This window comes from Neoarius graeffei, chromosome 6, assembly GCF_027579695.1.
Source record: "Neoarius graeffei isolate fNeoGra1 chromosome 6, fNeoGra1.pri, whole genome shotgun sequence".
NCBI lineage: Eukaryota > Metazoa > Chordata > Actinopteri > Siluriformes > Ariidae > Neoarius > Neoarius graeffei.
Genome location: NC_083574.1, coordinates 36,966,737 through 36,983,165, shown reverse-complemented (window position 1 = coordinate 36,983,165; position 16,429 = coordinate 36,966,737).

The window sequence follows — 16,429 nt, the reverse complement described above, 5'->3', positions numbered from 1 at the left end:
TGCTATGTGCAATGGAATCGACCCCTACAGTCTGGGAAAGAAGGATTTGTCATACGATCTCGAAAACTACCCTTCAGTCGAGTTCCCCGACATCTCAAACTATCTGGTGTTGCAGACGTCCTTCTACACCGCAAAACAGATGAAAGCATGGAAGAGTATGGAGGCTTACAACTTTTTTGTACGTGGCTGGGTAAAGGACCTCGGTATCAAGTCGCTGCTGAATGAATCCTGTACTGTTTTTGCCCGTGTAAGTATGTTTTTTTAAGCTTTTCGTTTGCGTCTTTACAACGAAGTGCTGCAAGTTGAAGTGTAAACAAATAACAGTTGGCTTGATCATACCTGTCAACCCTCCCGTTTTTCCCGGGAAATCCCTTATTTTGACTTATTTCCCGCTGTCTTCCCGTTTTTTTATTTTCCCGAAAATATCCCGTATTTTCACATTATATAAAAGTCCCATATTTTCACAATATAAAAAAGTCGGTAGGTCCAGAATTCATGACGCGCCTCTGACAGGAGTTTACAGCAGGAAGTCGGGCCATGAATTCACGTCCCCGCCCTCTCAGGCATCAGTAATTACAGAACTACGTCCGGAGGCGAGGCTGAACAAGTGATTAGGTCCAGTGTTGCCAGATTGGGCGGTTTCCCGCCCAAGTTGGGTGGTTTCAAGTGCATTTTGGCGGGTTTTGAACATATTTTGGGCTGGAAAATGTCAGCAGTATCTGGCAACACTGATTAGGTCTGAGGTGAAGATGGCGATGCTAATAGCTAAGAAAAACATTAGCCTCTCTTTCTTTGATGATTTCAACAAGTGCGTGGCTGGAATGTTCCCAGACTCTTCCATCGCAAAGAAATTTTCCATGGGGAAAACGAAAGCCTCCCAAATAATCAAAGGTAAGCTACACATGTTTACATTAAGTATGTCCTGGCTAAGACCTCATAAATAGCCTAGTGTAAACTAATTGGTGTATTAACTGTTTTATCCACTCATTGTCTATTTTCTATCTGAAACTTACCCATTTTAAATCACTCTTGGTTTAATATCTTATATTACTCTTTATTACTCTATCTATCTATCTATCTATCTATCTATCTATCTATCTATCTAGTGTTCCGAGGCCATGATTATGGTAAAACCATAATAAATTGCAATGGAATTTAATTTATTGACTGGTTATATAATGACCTTTCTTATTTTAACATAAGTTACGTATTTTAGCCCTTAATTTGGGAAATAACTGGTACCACTGAAAGCAAATAAAAATAAATGTATAGTTTATTCACAAATGCACTCTATAAATCATAAGCATATTGAGTTTGGGTCTTGGCTATCACCAACATGCACCAGAGTACAGGAAATCACAAATACTAGATAGAAAATTGCCCCCATTCAACTACACACCCACTTTTGGTGAAGGGTATGACTTTCTGAAATTTTCCCTTATTTTGAGTTAAAAATCTGAGAAATATCCCTTTTTTTCAAAACTCAAAGTTGACAGGTATGGGCTTGATTCTCACTTGTGTTGGCTCTTATCTCTCAGGTAAATCATTCACAAAGATCATCAGAAACCCCTTTAAAGACCTGGATCTTAGTTAAACAAGACGGAGAAGTGATCACGGCGCATTGTAACTGTATGGCTGGGTAAGAATTTTGTTGCAACCTGCATGCATATGGACTTTGTGAGGAGTAAACAAAGAAACAGCTGGGGACTTTAGCGCTTCGTGACTAAAAAAAAGTACCGTAAAATAACGACACATAGCAAGAAAAGTACTTGGAAAACACTAAGAACAGAGCTGAGAGGGAGATACAAACCTTTCACCAAGTGATCACTGCAAACTCGAGCATGCTTCGACTCGGCTCCCTTCGATTTCAGTGAGAGGTTCAAAAGCCACCTTTCTCAATGTCTTTTTGTGAAATCCTGTGTTCGTTCACCTTTTTTTATGAGTTCACAGGAAACCCTGAAGAAACTTTTATCAGTTTCACAGTTTGATAGATTCAAACAACCTAAAACAACACAAGCGTAAGGCATTTTTCATGCGAGCGATGCACCTTCTCCATAAAAACGCTCTGTCAACTGAGCTTTGGTAGACCACCAGCTAAAGTTTTGAATAACTAATAAGGCGGATGTGACATTACGTGAAACCCAGCAATATACATTTATCTAGTACAGCTAACAAATACGATCAAGAGACTTGTGATGAATCAGTTCATTGAGCTGACTCTTTCAGACGAGTCAACATTACATGAGCTGTTTTTTTTTTTTTCTTTTCTTTTGAGCATAAATAAAAATCTCGGATCAGTCGACACAAATTCTGATATGATTTTATTGTTGCCAATGAACTTCCAACTCAAACATCATGAACGACAAACAGGCCGTCTAGTATGATGTAATTGAAGAACAGTGATGTGGCATCATGATGCCCTGATGAAAAGTCTAGGATATCAGAATTTTTGTGGCTACTGCTTCATAGAGGCAGAGCCACTGTGTCAGCATGTTGTAAGAATGAGTGTAACATTAGTACACTAAGCATTACAATCACCAGAACGGCGAATTGTGATTTCATGATATGAACAGTTGATCTCGCGATATCAAAGGTACACAAGAACGAGTGGTGAAGCCATTATGTCATAGTGTTGTAAGAATGAGTGTAACAACAGCGAAACTTCGTAACCAATCAGCACTTATCCTGATCAAGTTCGATTACCCGTTCTACTTCTTGATAAACTTTGGAACCAATCAGAACCAGAAACGAAATAAGAGAAACCTCGTTATAACTTCGTACTATTAGAAGATAATTGGCAGATAAAAAGATAAACGAAATTCACCTCATGGTTCGCCAAGGCTACTTATTCGATATCAAGTAAGTGGTGTTTATTTTAAGAAAATGTACCTTTTGATTATCACAGCTTTTGTTTGATCCTTCTGAAAGGTCAAATGAAAGGTTTTGTACATTTTTTTTAGCTTTTTGGCAGATATTTCCGCCAAGAATTCCAGCCATTCAACAAAAACCCGAGAAAGCAGCGAAGACAACATTGGAATCTTTTGATCGATCCGCTCGGTTTGCAATTACAAAAGTCCCATGCGGGAATAAATCAGCTCCTTCATGAAAACTAAAAGTATAATCATTCAAACTTCTGCTATTCGCTTTAATTCTCATCTCATCTCATTATCTGTGTAGCCGCTTTATCCTGTTCTACAGGGTCGCAGGCAAGCTGGAGCCTATCCCAGCTGACTACGGGTGAAAGGCGGGGTACACCCTGGACAAGTCGCCAGATCATCACAGGGCTGACACATAGACAACCATTCACACTCACTTTAGAGTTGCCAGTTAACCTAACCTGCATGCCTTTGGGGGAAGCCGGAGCACCCGGAGGAAACCCACGTGGGCACAGGGAGAACTCTGCACAGAAAGGCCCTCGCCGGCCACGGGGCTCGAACCCGGACCTTCTTGCTGTGAGGCGACAGCGCTAACCACTACACCACCGTGCCGCCCACAAAACATGCTCATTAGTACTAAATAATGCTTCTAAGACAATTCATGAACAAGTGCTTTCTTACTATTTTGAAAATAGATCTAGCTCACAGCACTGGATTTTGAACAAAACAGGTAACCAAAACACTCCAAGCCCTGATGCTGCTCACAGCTTGGTGATGCTTGCAAGAGATGAGGTGAGTAGAATTGATAACATGTATATATGCTATATTTACTGTATAGACATGGGATCAGAAAACACTTTTATTTATAATCAGTAGCCACATGGACCCATATGGCCCTTTTCCACTACCCTTTTTCAGCTCACTTCAGCTCGCTTCAGCTCACTTCAGCCCGACACGGCTCGCGTTTCGACTACCAAAAAACAGCACGACTCAGCTCGCTTCAGCCCTGCTTAGCCCCTAAAACTCGCACCGTTTTGGAGTGGGGCTGAAGCGAGCCAAACCGTGCCGAGTGAGGCTAGGGGCGTGAGCAGACACTCCCCTGTGCACTGATTGGTGAGGAGGAGTGTCCTCACATGCCCACACACGCCCCGCGAGCACGCTGGGATCTGTAAACACTGTAAACCCGGAAGAAGGAGAATTACGAGAATTATGAAGCCTTATGCGCCTCGCCTCATCTATACGCTCTTGCCAGTATCTGTTGGCGTTGTCGGTGACAACAAGCCACAGAACCAAGACCAGCAACACTAACGACTCCATGTCCATGTTTATTGTTTACTATTTGGGTCGTGAGACTACCGCTTAAAAGCTCACTGATGTCACTGTTTGCGCTGCTTAACGACATCACGTGACGTCCACCCACTTTCGCTAACTCCACCCAATGTGTCCACCCACTTCCAGCCAGCACGGTTCAGCGCGGTTGTAATCGAAATGCAACTCCAACAGCCCCGCTCAGCTCGACTCAGCACGGCACGGCTCAGCCCGACTCAGCCGCGTTTGTAGTGGAAAAGCGGCAATAGGGTACCTATTTTTTAGTATTTTCTCATTTACTTTGACAACACCTACAATCCTTGATAGTCATGATCGACAATTTCTTGACCGTCCTCCAAGATAACAAACAAGACGTAAATGATGATTGGTCAGGGTCAAACTTGTATTGCTGTCAGTCTCCTGATCAAGATATGGCAAGAATTTACAGCACTATGATTATCTAATCTGACATGGTGACCATCGTGAAAGACAAAAAGATGTTACTTTTCTCATCCCGGCATTAAAGAAACACATACGCAGCAGAAACATGACAATAAAATGACTAGGCTGGCTTGCTATTTGAACAATTCTTCAAAACAATATAACATGCCTGAATGACTATCGCCCAATTGCACTCACTTCAGTTGTAATTAAGTGTTTTGAGAGGGTAGTCATGTCCCACATCAAAAAGGACATCCCAGACACAATAGACCCCCTTCAATTTGCATATCGTCAGAACCGTTCAACTAACGATGCCGTCAATGCAGCCATCCACACAGCCTTGTCACACCTGGAACACAGGGACACCTATGTTCGAATGCTGTTTGTGGACTACAGTTCAGCCTTCAACACTCACTATGTTTACATGCACATAGAGAGAATCGAATTTCTGCCGTTGCTTGACTGAAATCGAAGTTCAAAATGCCATGTATACACCTTAATTCGGCTGAAATTGAACCGAACTTGATTTCTCGGAATCGAGCTACACGACCTAGTTTATGCGATTTCTGCCGAGCTACTTTGTGCATGTATACCCTATCGAGCTAGTTGTCGAGCTACTTCCGGAAGTGACGAGTGACGAGACTACAAGCGGGAAACACAACAGCCTCGGTCGGCATGACAACAGTAGTAGCGAGCAGCAGAAGAGGTCAGGAGGAACAAACGAAGAAGAGAAAATGGCGATGTGTGGGTGGAGCACAGAGGACGGCAGGACAAAGCTTCTGGTACTAATAGGCTTTTTATTGTCAGACTTTTCAGTTTAACAGCCTACTTTTATTCTTGAGAGAAAAACACACGCGCGCGCGCTGTGTTCTAGTCCCGGGATGAGCTGTCCTCTCTGCTCTCCCTCTGCCTCCTTAAATAGGGCGCGGTTACTGGGAAGACACACAAACACAGGTTAATTACCATCAGGTGAAGTGATTCTGCCACTCACCTTCCCTGGCTCCGCCCTCCTGTCACAGACCGGCGCTTGACCACGCCCCCACTGCCACAGGCAAGCAGAAACGTGCACTTCTGGAGCAATGAGGAGACAGAGTTCATGCTCATTCAGCTTAAGGAGTTGAATATATTAAAATTCACGGACGGGAGAAAAACGCGCAATGGAGAACACGGAACTGATAACTTTGTTTACACTCTTGAATAGCTCTTCTTCATGACGACAACCGGAAGTGTACCAACACGATGGGGCGTGTAGCGCCACCTGTGGCTCGGGTGCACAATGCACCTCACACAATAGCCCGATTTCATTGTGTGCATGTAGGATTGGATTTCTCTGGCACCCTGCTGGGACCTTCAGCTCGATTACCGACAGCAGCTCGATTTGGATGTGCATGTAAATGTAGTCACAGTCATCCCCAGCAGACTGACTGAGAAGCTCTCCACCCTTGGACTGACATCCTCCCTCTGCTGCTGGGTCCTGGACTTTCTCACAAACAGACCCCAGGCTGTCAGAGTCGGTACCAGAACATCCAGCACCAACACAGTGAGCACAGGGACCCCCCAAGGCTGTGTGCTCAGTCCACTCCTGTACACCCTCTTCACCTACGACTGCACCCCCTCCCAGAGTAACACTTCCATCATCAAGTTCGCTGACGACACCACTGTCATTGGGCTGATCACCGGCGGAGACGAGAGAGCCTACAGGGAGGAGGTGGCTCGGCTGGTCTCCTGGTGCCAGGAAAATAACCTCTCTTTGAATGCTGAGAAGACCAAGGAGATGATTATTGACCCGAGGAAGAGGAGGAGAGACCAGCACGCCTCGCTGCACATCAACGGGACACAGGTGGAGAGGGTGAAAACATTTAAATTCCTTGGAACTCACATCAGTGAGGATCTCACCTGGACACACAACACACAGCAGACCATCAAGAAGGCTCAACAGAGACTCTTCTTCCTGAGGAAGCTGAGGAAATTTGGACTGTCCATCAAACTCCTCAGCAACCTCGACAGGTGCACAGTGGAGAGCATCCTGACAAATTCCATCACTGTGTGGTACAGGAACTGCACAACTCAGGACAGAAAGGTTCTCCAGCGTGTCATTAAGCCCATGTTTACATTAGACCGTATCAGCGGATCATCAGATTAACGTTTTTAAAACGATTACTGTGCACACAGCAACACCAATACACGATTTGCGTGCACACAGCAACACCAATACACGGATACGCTCGGCTCCGCAGGCATCCTGCGCTCCAAATCACTCCGCCCTGAACAGCGAGTGCCCTCTGGAGGGTGCGCACTCCGGCCCTGCGCAGCTCACAGAGCGCGTGAGTGAAGTGCACAAGCCACGATTCGGGACTGAGCCGCTGTGTGTGTGATCCCAGCGCATATCACTTACTACTTGCAAGTGGAAGGATGGCAAGCCTAAAGACAATCATAACTACACAATGGGCAGTATTTGCATCAGTATTTGCAGTATTTTCATACTTTTATACTCTTTAATGAAAGGTGATACAAGGCGGAAGTCCACGCCGTTTTTCAGCAGTCGCGTCACATGACCAACGCCAGCGAATCAGGAAGGTGGATGTCACAGTGACGTTGTCCAATGAGACGCCAGCTAGAGCTCAGCACAGCGTATCCGCGTATTCTGAATGTTTACACAGCACCGGAGCTGACACGATCTGGATTGAATACGTGGACGCTGGCGGATTCCCGTTTCCCGGCGTTTCCAGGCGGTTTAATGTAAACGGACAGTGCATCCGCGAAGAAAACGAGACAGATACGGTCTAATGTAAACGTAGCCTTAAATAGCACAGTTCATCTGTGGAGCTGTCCTCCCCCCACTACAGGACATTTACAACACCAGGGTCACAAAAAGGGCACAGAGCATCATCAGGGGCCAAACACACCCACAACACAGACTATTCACACTCCTACCATCTGGCAGACGCTACAGGAGTGTGAAAGCAAGGACTACTAGACTGACAAACAATTTTTACCCCCAGGCCATCAGGCTTTTGAACCACGGATTATAATCACCATCTATCTCTATACTTGCAGTTTTGCAGAAGACATTACACATTGCACATTATACCTGTCCATATGCATATTGTTTGATTGTTGTCCTATTGCACATTGATTGGTTATTTGTTATTCTTTATTTTAATTATGTTTATTTTCATTTATTTTCATTCTACTTTTATATTTTGCATTGCATATGCACTTTATATTTTATATTTCGTATTTTATATATATTTCTTTTTATATTAGTAAGCATAGTTTGGTCGGGTAGTTGCAAAATAAGAATTTCATTACCCGATAATAACCGTTGTGTCTGTTATTGTGTATATGACAAATAAACGTCTTGAATCTTGAAAACGGAATTAATAACATTCAGTATCGAGTAATGTTTGGTTTATTTGAAGGTAGAATGAGAGATCATGAAGCAATTTAAGCCGTGCTTATAAAAAAAGAACAGTCAGAGAGTGAAATATTGCAAAACGATATTTTATTTTTAAAGAAAAAAGCTGCAAGGAGTCATTTTGGAGTCTAAAGAGTCGATTCATCTTAGTGAGCCAAATGAGCTGACTTATGGAAAAGAGCCTGCTTTCCCATCACTACTAGTGAGGCGACCATCTTGTGCGGTCACTATATATAGCTATAATTATATGTGTGTAATTAATATATGTATGCAAAATGCCCAACCTCCAACCCGCAGAGCAAAACTTTAATCCACATAGCAGAAGTTTAAAAGTAGCACAATTCTACCCTAAAATCATTGAACTGGCAACATTGGAGGATATTTTTAAACCTGCCTTTTCAGCTCTTTAAAAGTATAGTGTCTGCAGAATGTGTCGCGATAACAAGCTAAAATGCCACAGATAACCATGCTCTGGTAAATATAAGCCTTTGGTTTGATAACCATAATTGTCGATGTAATGTATATTTATCTTCATTTTGTCCAGATGTTGCAGCTTTGTGAAACTGTTTCATGAATCAGCTCAACTTGACTAAATTTAGACCAAGTGCATAGGCTACCATACAGTGGGGTAAAAAAGTATTTAGTCAGTCACCAATTGTGCAAGTTCTCCCACTTAAAAAGATGAGCGAGGCCTGTAATTTTCATCATAGGTATACTTCAACTATGAGAGACAAAATGAGGAAAAAAAAATCCAGAAAATCACATTGTCTGATTTTTAAAGAATTTATTTGCAAATTATGGTGGAAAATAAGTATTTGGTCAATAACAAAAGTTCATCTCAATACTTTGTTATATACCCTTTGTTGGCAGTGACAGAGGTCAAACGTTTTCTGTAAGTCTTCACAAGGTTTTCACACACTGTTGCTGGTATTTTGGCCCATTCCTCCATGCAGATCTCCTCTAGAGCAGTGACGTTTTGGGGCTGTCGCTGGGCAACACGGACTTTCAACTCCCTCCAAAGATTTTCTATGGGGTTGAGATCTGGAGACTGGCTAGCCCACTCCAGGACCTTGTAATGCTTCTTACGAAGCCACTCCTTCGTTGCCCGGGCGGTGTGTTTGGGATCAGTGTCATGCTGAAAGACCCAGCCACGTTTCATCTTCAATGCCCTTGCTGATGGAAGGAGGTTTTCACTCAAAATCTCACGATACATGGCCCCATTCATTCTTTCCTTTACATGGATCAGTCGTCCTGGTCCCTTTGCAGAAAAACAGCCCCAAAGTATGATGTTTCCACCCCCATGCTTCACAGTAGGGATGGTGTTCTTTGGATGCAACTCAGCATTCTTTCTCCTCCAAACATGACAAGTTGAGTTTTTACCAAAAAGTTCTATTTTGGTTTCATCTGACCATATGACATTCTCCCAATCCTCTTCTGGATCATCCAAATGCTCTCTAGCAAACTTCAGACGGGCCTGGACATGTACTGGCTTAAGCAGGGGGCACTGCAGGATTTGAGTCCCTGGCGGCGTAGTGTGTTACTGATGGTAGCCTTTGTTACTTTGGTCCCAGCTCTCTGCAGGTCATTCACTAGGTCCCCTCCATGTGGTTCTGGGATTTTTGCTCACCGTTCTTGTGATCATTTTGACCCCACGGGGTGAGATCTTGCGTGGAGCCCCAGATGGAGGGAGATTATCAGTGGTCTTGTATGTCTTCCATTTTCTAATAATTGCTCCCACAATTGATATCTTCACACCAAGCTGCTTACCTATTGCAGATTCAGTCTTCCCAGCCTGGTGCAGGTCTACAATTTTGTTTCTGGTGTCCTTTGACAGCTCTTTGGTCTTGGCCATAGTGGAGTTTGGTGTGTGACTGTTTGAGGTTGTGGACAGGTGTCTTTTATACTGATAACGAGTTCAAACAGGTGCCATTAATACAGGTAACGAGTGGAGGACAGAGGAGCCTCTTAAAGAAGTTGTTACAGGTCTGTGAGAGCCAGAAATCTTGCTTGTTTGTAGGTGACCAAATACTTATTTTACCGAGGAATTTACCAATTAATTCATTAAAAATCCTACAATGTGATTTCCTGGATTCTTTCCCCCATTCTGTCTCTCATAGTTGAAGTGTACCTATGATGAAAATTACAGGCCTCTCTCATCTTTTTAAGTGGGAGAACTTGCACAATTGGTGGCTGACTAAATACTTTTTTGCCCCACTGTAGCTTATACGCGAGACAAAATATTCTGAAACACTTCTGAAATGTGGCATTAGCACTCCTATAAACGAGAGATGTTGTGAAGCAGATTAGCTGATCACACTCCAAGCAAGTCTATGCAATTACATTAAACCACTGATTTCCTTATGTAAAGTTTCATTGTGTGTGATCTTACATTGTGTAGCATTTCTTATGAGTCAAATGTTACTTTTTACTGTTGTTTTTCTCTTAAAAAGACTCACGTGATTCATTCGTGTCAGCGAGCACCTTTGATCTGCCTCTTCCAGCAGGGATTCTGTTCCAAACCACAGATTAAATATACTCTTTACTAATGAAATCCTCATGCTCGTTTTAACTCTGCTGATGGATAAGAAGGCAAATGTTCATATTTGAATAGTACTGAAGTAGATCAGAGTTATACAAGACCATTAAAATGAGGAAGCATTAATATTCACACATTATATTTTGTGGTACACAGTCATGATTCTGGAGTTGTACTTCTGCTACTGGGCTACAGTAATCCTCACAGAGATTTCAAGTAAAAAAAAAAATCAATATACAGTGCTGTGCAAAAGTCTTAGGCACATGTAAAGAAATGGCTTAAAAATAATGAAATGAAATGTTTCAACGTAAAAAAAAAAATACGATAAACAGTAAGCAGTAAGCCATAATACGACCCCAATTCCAAAAAAGTTGGGACAAAGTACAAATTGTAAATAAAAACGGAATGCAATAATTTACAAATCTCAAAAACTGATATTGTATTCACAATAGAACATAGACAACATATCAAATGTCGAAAGTGAGACATTTTGAAATTTCATGCCAAATATTGGCTCATTTGAAATTTCATGACAGCAACACATCTCAAAAAAGTTGGGACAGGGGCAATAAGAGGCTGGAAAAGTTAAAGGTACAAAAAAGGAACAGCTGGAGGACCAAATTGCAACTCATTAGGTCAATTGGCAATAGGTCATTAACATGACTGGGTATAAAAAGAGCATCTTGGAGTGGCAGCGGCTCTCAGAAGTAAAGATGGGAAGAGGATCACCAATCCCCCTAAAGGCCAATTTATGCTGACAACCCAGTCCTCGCAGATGGCATCGCAGATGGCGTCTGCGAAGCCCCCCCCCGCAGACGCTCTGCGTGCACCTCCCAAAAATTGTGACCACCGCAGACAGCCTCGCAGACAGTGTCGCAGACAAGAGGGCTCTGATTGGTCCACTCTACATCCGCTGTACACGCACTTCCGCTTCCCTACTTTCCCGGTTTGTTTTGTTTTCACGACCGCCATTTTTAAAAACACGAGCGAAGATGGAGCAGCACGAAGAGCGGTTGATCGAGGAAGTGAGGAAGTACGTACATCTATACGACTCCAGTTCTAGTCATTATAAGTAACCGGAGGATAAACACTCCACTAACCACACCCACCAACTACTCCTAGCGATTTCGCGACTTCGCGCCCCCTTGCGTTGTGGTGGTGAATAACATCGCGCATGCCTATTACTCCCTGCTCAACGATAAATTACAACTGTCTGCGAAAAGCTATCTGCGAAAGCCTTGTCGCAAGAGCATGCAGAGGCCTTAATTCTGCGCCGACAAATAGTGGAGCAATATCAGAAAGGAGTTCGACAGTGTAAAATTGCAAAGAGTTTGAACATATCATCATCTACAGTGCATAATATCATCAAAAGATTCAGAGAATCTGGAAGAATCTCTGTGTGTAAGGGTCAAGGCCGGAAAACCATACTGGGTGCCCGTGATCTTCGGGCCCTTAGATGGCACTGCATCACATACAGGCATGCTTCTGTATTGGAAATCACAAAATGGGCTCAGGAATATTTCCAGAGAACATTATCTGTGAACACAATTCACTGTGCCATCCGCCGTTGCCAGCTAAAACTCTATAGTTCAAAGAAGAAGCCGTATCTAAACATGATCTAGAAGCGCAGACGTCTTCTCTGGGACAAGGCTCATTTAAAATGGACTGTGGCAAAGTGGAAAACTGTTCTGTGGTCAGACGAATCAAAATTTGAAGTTCTTTGTGGAAATCAGGGACGCCATGTCATTCGGACTAAAGAGGAGAAGGACGACCCAAGTTGTTATCAGCGCTCAGTTCAGAAGCCTGCATCTCTGATGGTATGGGGTTGCATTAGTGCATGTGGCATGGGCAGCTTACACATCTGGAAAGACACCATCAATGCTGAAAGGTATATCCAGGTTCTAGAGCAACATATGCTCCCATCCCGACGACGTCTCTTTCAGGGAAGACCTTGCATTTTCCAACATGACAATGCCAAACCACATACTGCATCAATTACAGCATCATGGCTGTGTAGAAGAAGGGTCCGGGTACTGAACTGGCCAGCCTGCAGTCCAGATCTTTCACCCATAGAAAACATTTGGCGCATCATAAAACAGAAGATACGACAAAAAAGACCTAAGACAGTTGAGCAACTAGAATCCTACATTAGACAAGAATGGGTTAACATTCCTATCCCTAAACTTGAGCAACTTGTCTCCTCAGTCCCCAGATGTTTACAGACTGTTGTAAAGAGAAAAGGGGATGTCTCACAGTGGTAAACATGGCCTTGTCCCAACTTTTTTGAGATGTGTTGTTGTCATGAAATTTAAAATCACCTAATTTTTCTCTTTAAATGATACATTTTCTCAGTTTAAGCATTTGATATGTCATCTATGTTCTATTCTGAATAAAATATGGAATTTTGAAACTTCCACATCATTGCATTCTGTTTTTATTTACAATTTGTACTCCGTCCCAACTTTTTTGGAATCGGGGTTGTAAATGGAACAAAGTCAATATTTGGTCTGAGACAACCTTTTGCTTAAAAAAAAATAGTAGTCTCAGGTACAATGAGTGCAGTTTTATAAGGAAATGAGCTGTAGGTTTTACTGAGCATCTTACAGAACCAGCCACAGTTCTTCTGGACACTTTGACTGTCAGACTCATTTCTTAATTTTGCACCAAAACTCAGCAGCCTTCGTTATGGTTTCTTTTTTAATCTCAAAAATGGTCTCTTATGTAATATGCTGCTCAGATACAAACTTTTTTTCTCTCTCTAACATTTAATTTTGTGCTGGGAAATGAATGTTTGGTCTCTAAAATGTTTTTGTACCGACTCAATAAGGTAGACGTCATAAAATAAAAATCTATAACAAAGTTTGCATTAAAAAAACAAGGTGCCAAGACTTTTGCACAGTACTGTATGTTGTATTTCCTTTCAGTAAGAATAAAGTAGAGGCTAAATCAAGTGCATCTGTAACCCTGTACTCGGCCTGCAGCTCGGCCCAAGCTCTCAGTGGCTAAGAGGATTGTAATACGTCAATTCCAGGTACAGATTCACTGTGCTTTTTAAAGGCTAGCTTTTACATAATGGGTCAAAACCACTTCCCAGTGTACTCTGGGTATTGATGAGACAAACCTCTGGTAAGACATATACTTTAATGAATGCTACCATAATGCCACTCGACCGCGTCACAAATTCCTCTGATCCTCCATCACAAATTTGCAGTCACATTAAACATGTAGAGAACTAGTTTCAGATTACTGACCTACTGAAATGTGCATCTATATACAGGATAGGTGATAGTGTCTCGCGCTGGAGACGTGTGTGGAGCATGGAGACATTATTAAGGTAGCAGTGAAAACACACTCATGTTAACAGCCAAAAATGCTATTATTAAATTTACATTAGATTGAAACAAGAAGACAGAGTTGTCTATATCCCCCACCCTATATACCAACTATATATCAAGTTTCAAGATATTATTTGTCACGTTTTTCAAGTTCTGCTGCAGGAAACCAACCCTACCTCTTTACACTGACCTCAGCAGCCCATGGCATAAACCCACTGGACCTTTAGTCCAGGTGAGCTCAAAATTAAAATTTCTCACATTTCTTAGGCACATATACATTACTTAATCAATGCATATACCAACTTTCAAGACCATACCGCTCTTAGTGTTTTAGTTTTCAAGTTCTGCTCCGGAAACAAAACCTACGGTACCTCTAAGACTAACCTGAGAGACTAAGTCTGAAATCGTTTCCATGGAAACATGAAAAATTTTAATTTCTCAAATTTCTTGGTATGAAAAGGCACATCTACATCACCTTGTAAACATGCATACCAAGTTTCAAATCTGTATCATGAATAGTTTTGGATATATGCTCCAGAAACGAACATTACTCTTAGAAACTAAGTCAAAATCTATTTTTTATGTAAAAATTTGAAAAATACTTTTTTTTTTCTCTAAAATCCAAAATAGCAAAATGCACCAGTTCATACACTACCGTTCAAAAGTTTGGGGTCACCCAGACAATTTTGTGTTTTCCATGAAAAGTCACACTTTTATTTACCACCATAAGCTGTAAAATGAATAGAAAATATAGTCAAGACATTTTTCTGGCCATTTTGAGCATTTAATCGACCCCACAAATGTGATGCTCCAGAAACTCAGGCCCTGTCCACACGGCAACGGATTCAGGTGACTCCGATACAATTGCTTATCGTTTAGGCCTGGCGTCCACACGGCACCGGCATTTTGGGTGCCCAAAACGCAATCTTTTTGAGAACGGGTTCCAGAGTGGAAAGATCTGGCAACGTTGCCGTTGTGAAGTCGTCTGGATGAGTAGAACGGATTTGTTTACGATGACGTCACAACCACATGACTGTGAGTGCTTCACGCCGGGTAGAAGTGTAACGAATATCACCAGGATATCACCAGGAAAAAGCCTTACAGAGCACTAGTGAGAGTGAAACACGAGCTTGGATATTATTATTATTATTATTATTATTATTATTATTATTATTATTATGTTCAGTGTTAGTTCACAGTAGTAATGCAAGAAGCAAAATAGTGACAGTAATAGTGAAGCAAAAACATGCAATTGTACAAACACTGCAGCTCTACAGCAAAATATTCATTTATGAAATGGTCTGATTCTTAACACCAGTAGTGCCAATGATCTTCTCATTGCGATGCGATGCGAGTTGTCAACAAATCCTATAACTTGGTTCATGAAACGCGCTCACAAAATATTTTCACTGTGAATATTTATTGTGTAATGGTGCAAAGTGAGAGAGAGAGAGAAAGAGAGAGAAAGACTCTGCCCTTAGGGCAGAGTCAATCCCGCCAGCAAAAATAGGGAAAAAAAAGGAGCGATCTCACCTCTTCAGATGTTGGTTTTAGTCCTACAATACATTCCTCAAAAAGGGTGTAGAGGAGCAAATTAATCCATCAACGTGTAGCATTCAATTTATTCCGGACCATTAAAGACGCCGCCTTCCGCGTAGAATCATACGTCATCCTCGCCGCCATATTGGATAGGTCAAAGCGGAGAATAAAGATTCATGCGCTGCCTTTAACTGTACCAACAGGTTTACCGTCCAAATGAGATCACATGGGATTACCTTTCACAGGTGAGAAACAACAAATTAATCCATCAACGTGTAGTATTCAATTTATTCCGGACCATTAAAGACGCCGCCTTCTGCGTAGAATCATACGTCATCCTCGCCGCCATATTGGATAGGTCAAAGCGGAGAATAAAGATTAGCTGCGTTTAACTGTACCAACAGGTTTGCCGTCCAAACGAGATCACATGGGATTACCTTTCACAGGTGAGACTGGAAAAATACTTTTCATTGTATTTGGTCATTATAATGTAATTTTACGAACAGATTTTCCTGACTTTGTGGCTAATATGAAGTCTCGCGCATAATAGTTTATGCACATGCGTCCTTACTTCTTCTATTGTTCTGGTGTCTCTGAAGGGACCATCTTACAGCGCCCCTAGAGGTGTGGCATGTGTATTGCATCGTTTTCAGCAAGCGTTGCGTTGCCATATGGACCTGATATTTTACTGATCATTGCCCATTTGGACGCGATATATTTTTAAATAACATCTCGTTGCCGTTGTCGTGTGGATGTAGCCTCAATCTGCTCAAAGGAAGGTCAGTTTTATAGCTTCTCTAAAGAGCTAAACTGTTTTCAGCTGTGCTAACATGATTGTACAAGGGTTTTCTAATCATCCATTAGCCTTCTGAGGCAATGAGCAAACACATTGTACCATTAGAACACTGGAGTGAGAGTTGCTGGAAATGGGCCTCTATACACCTATGGAGATATTGCACCAAAAACCAGACATTTG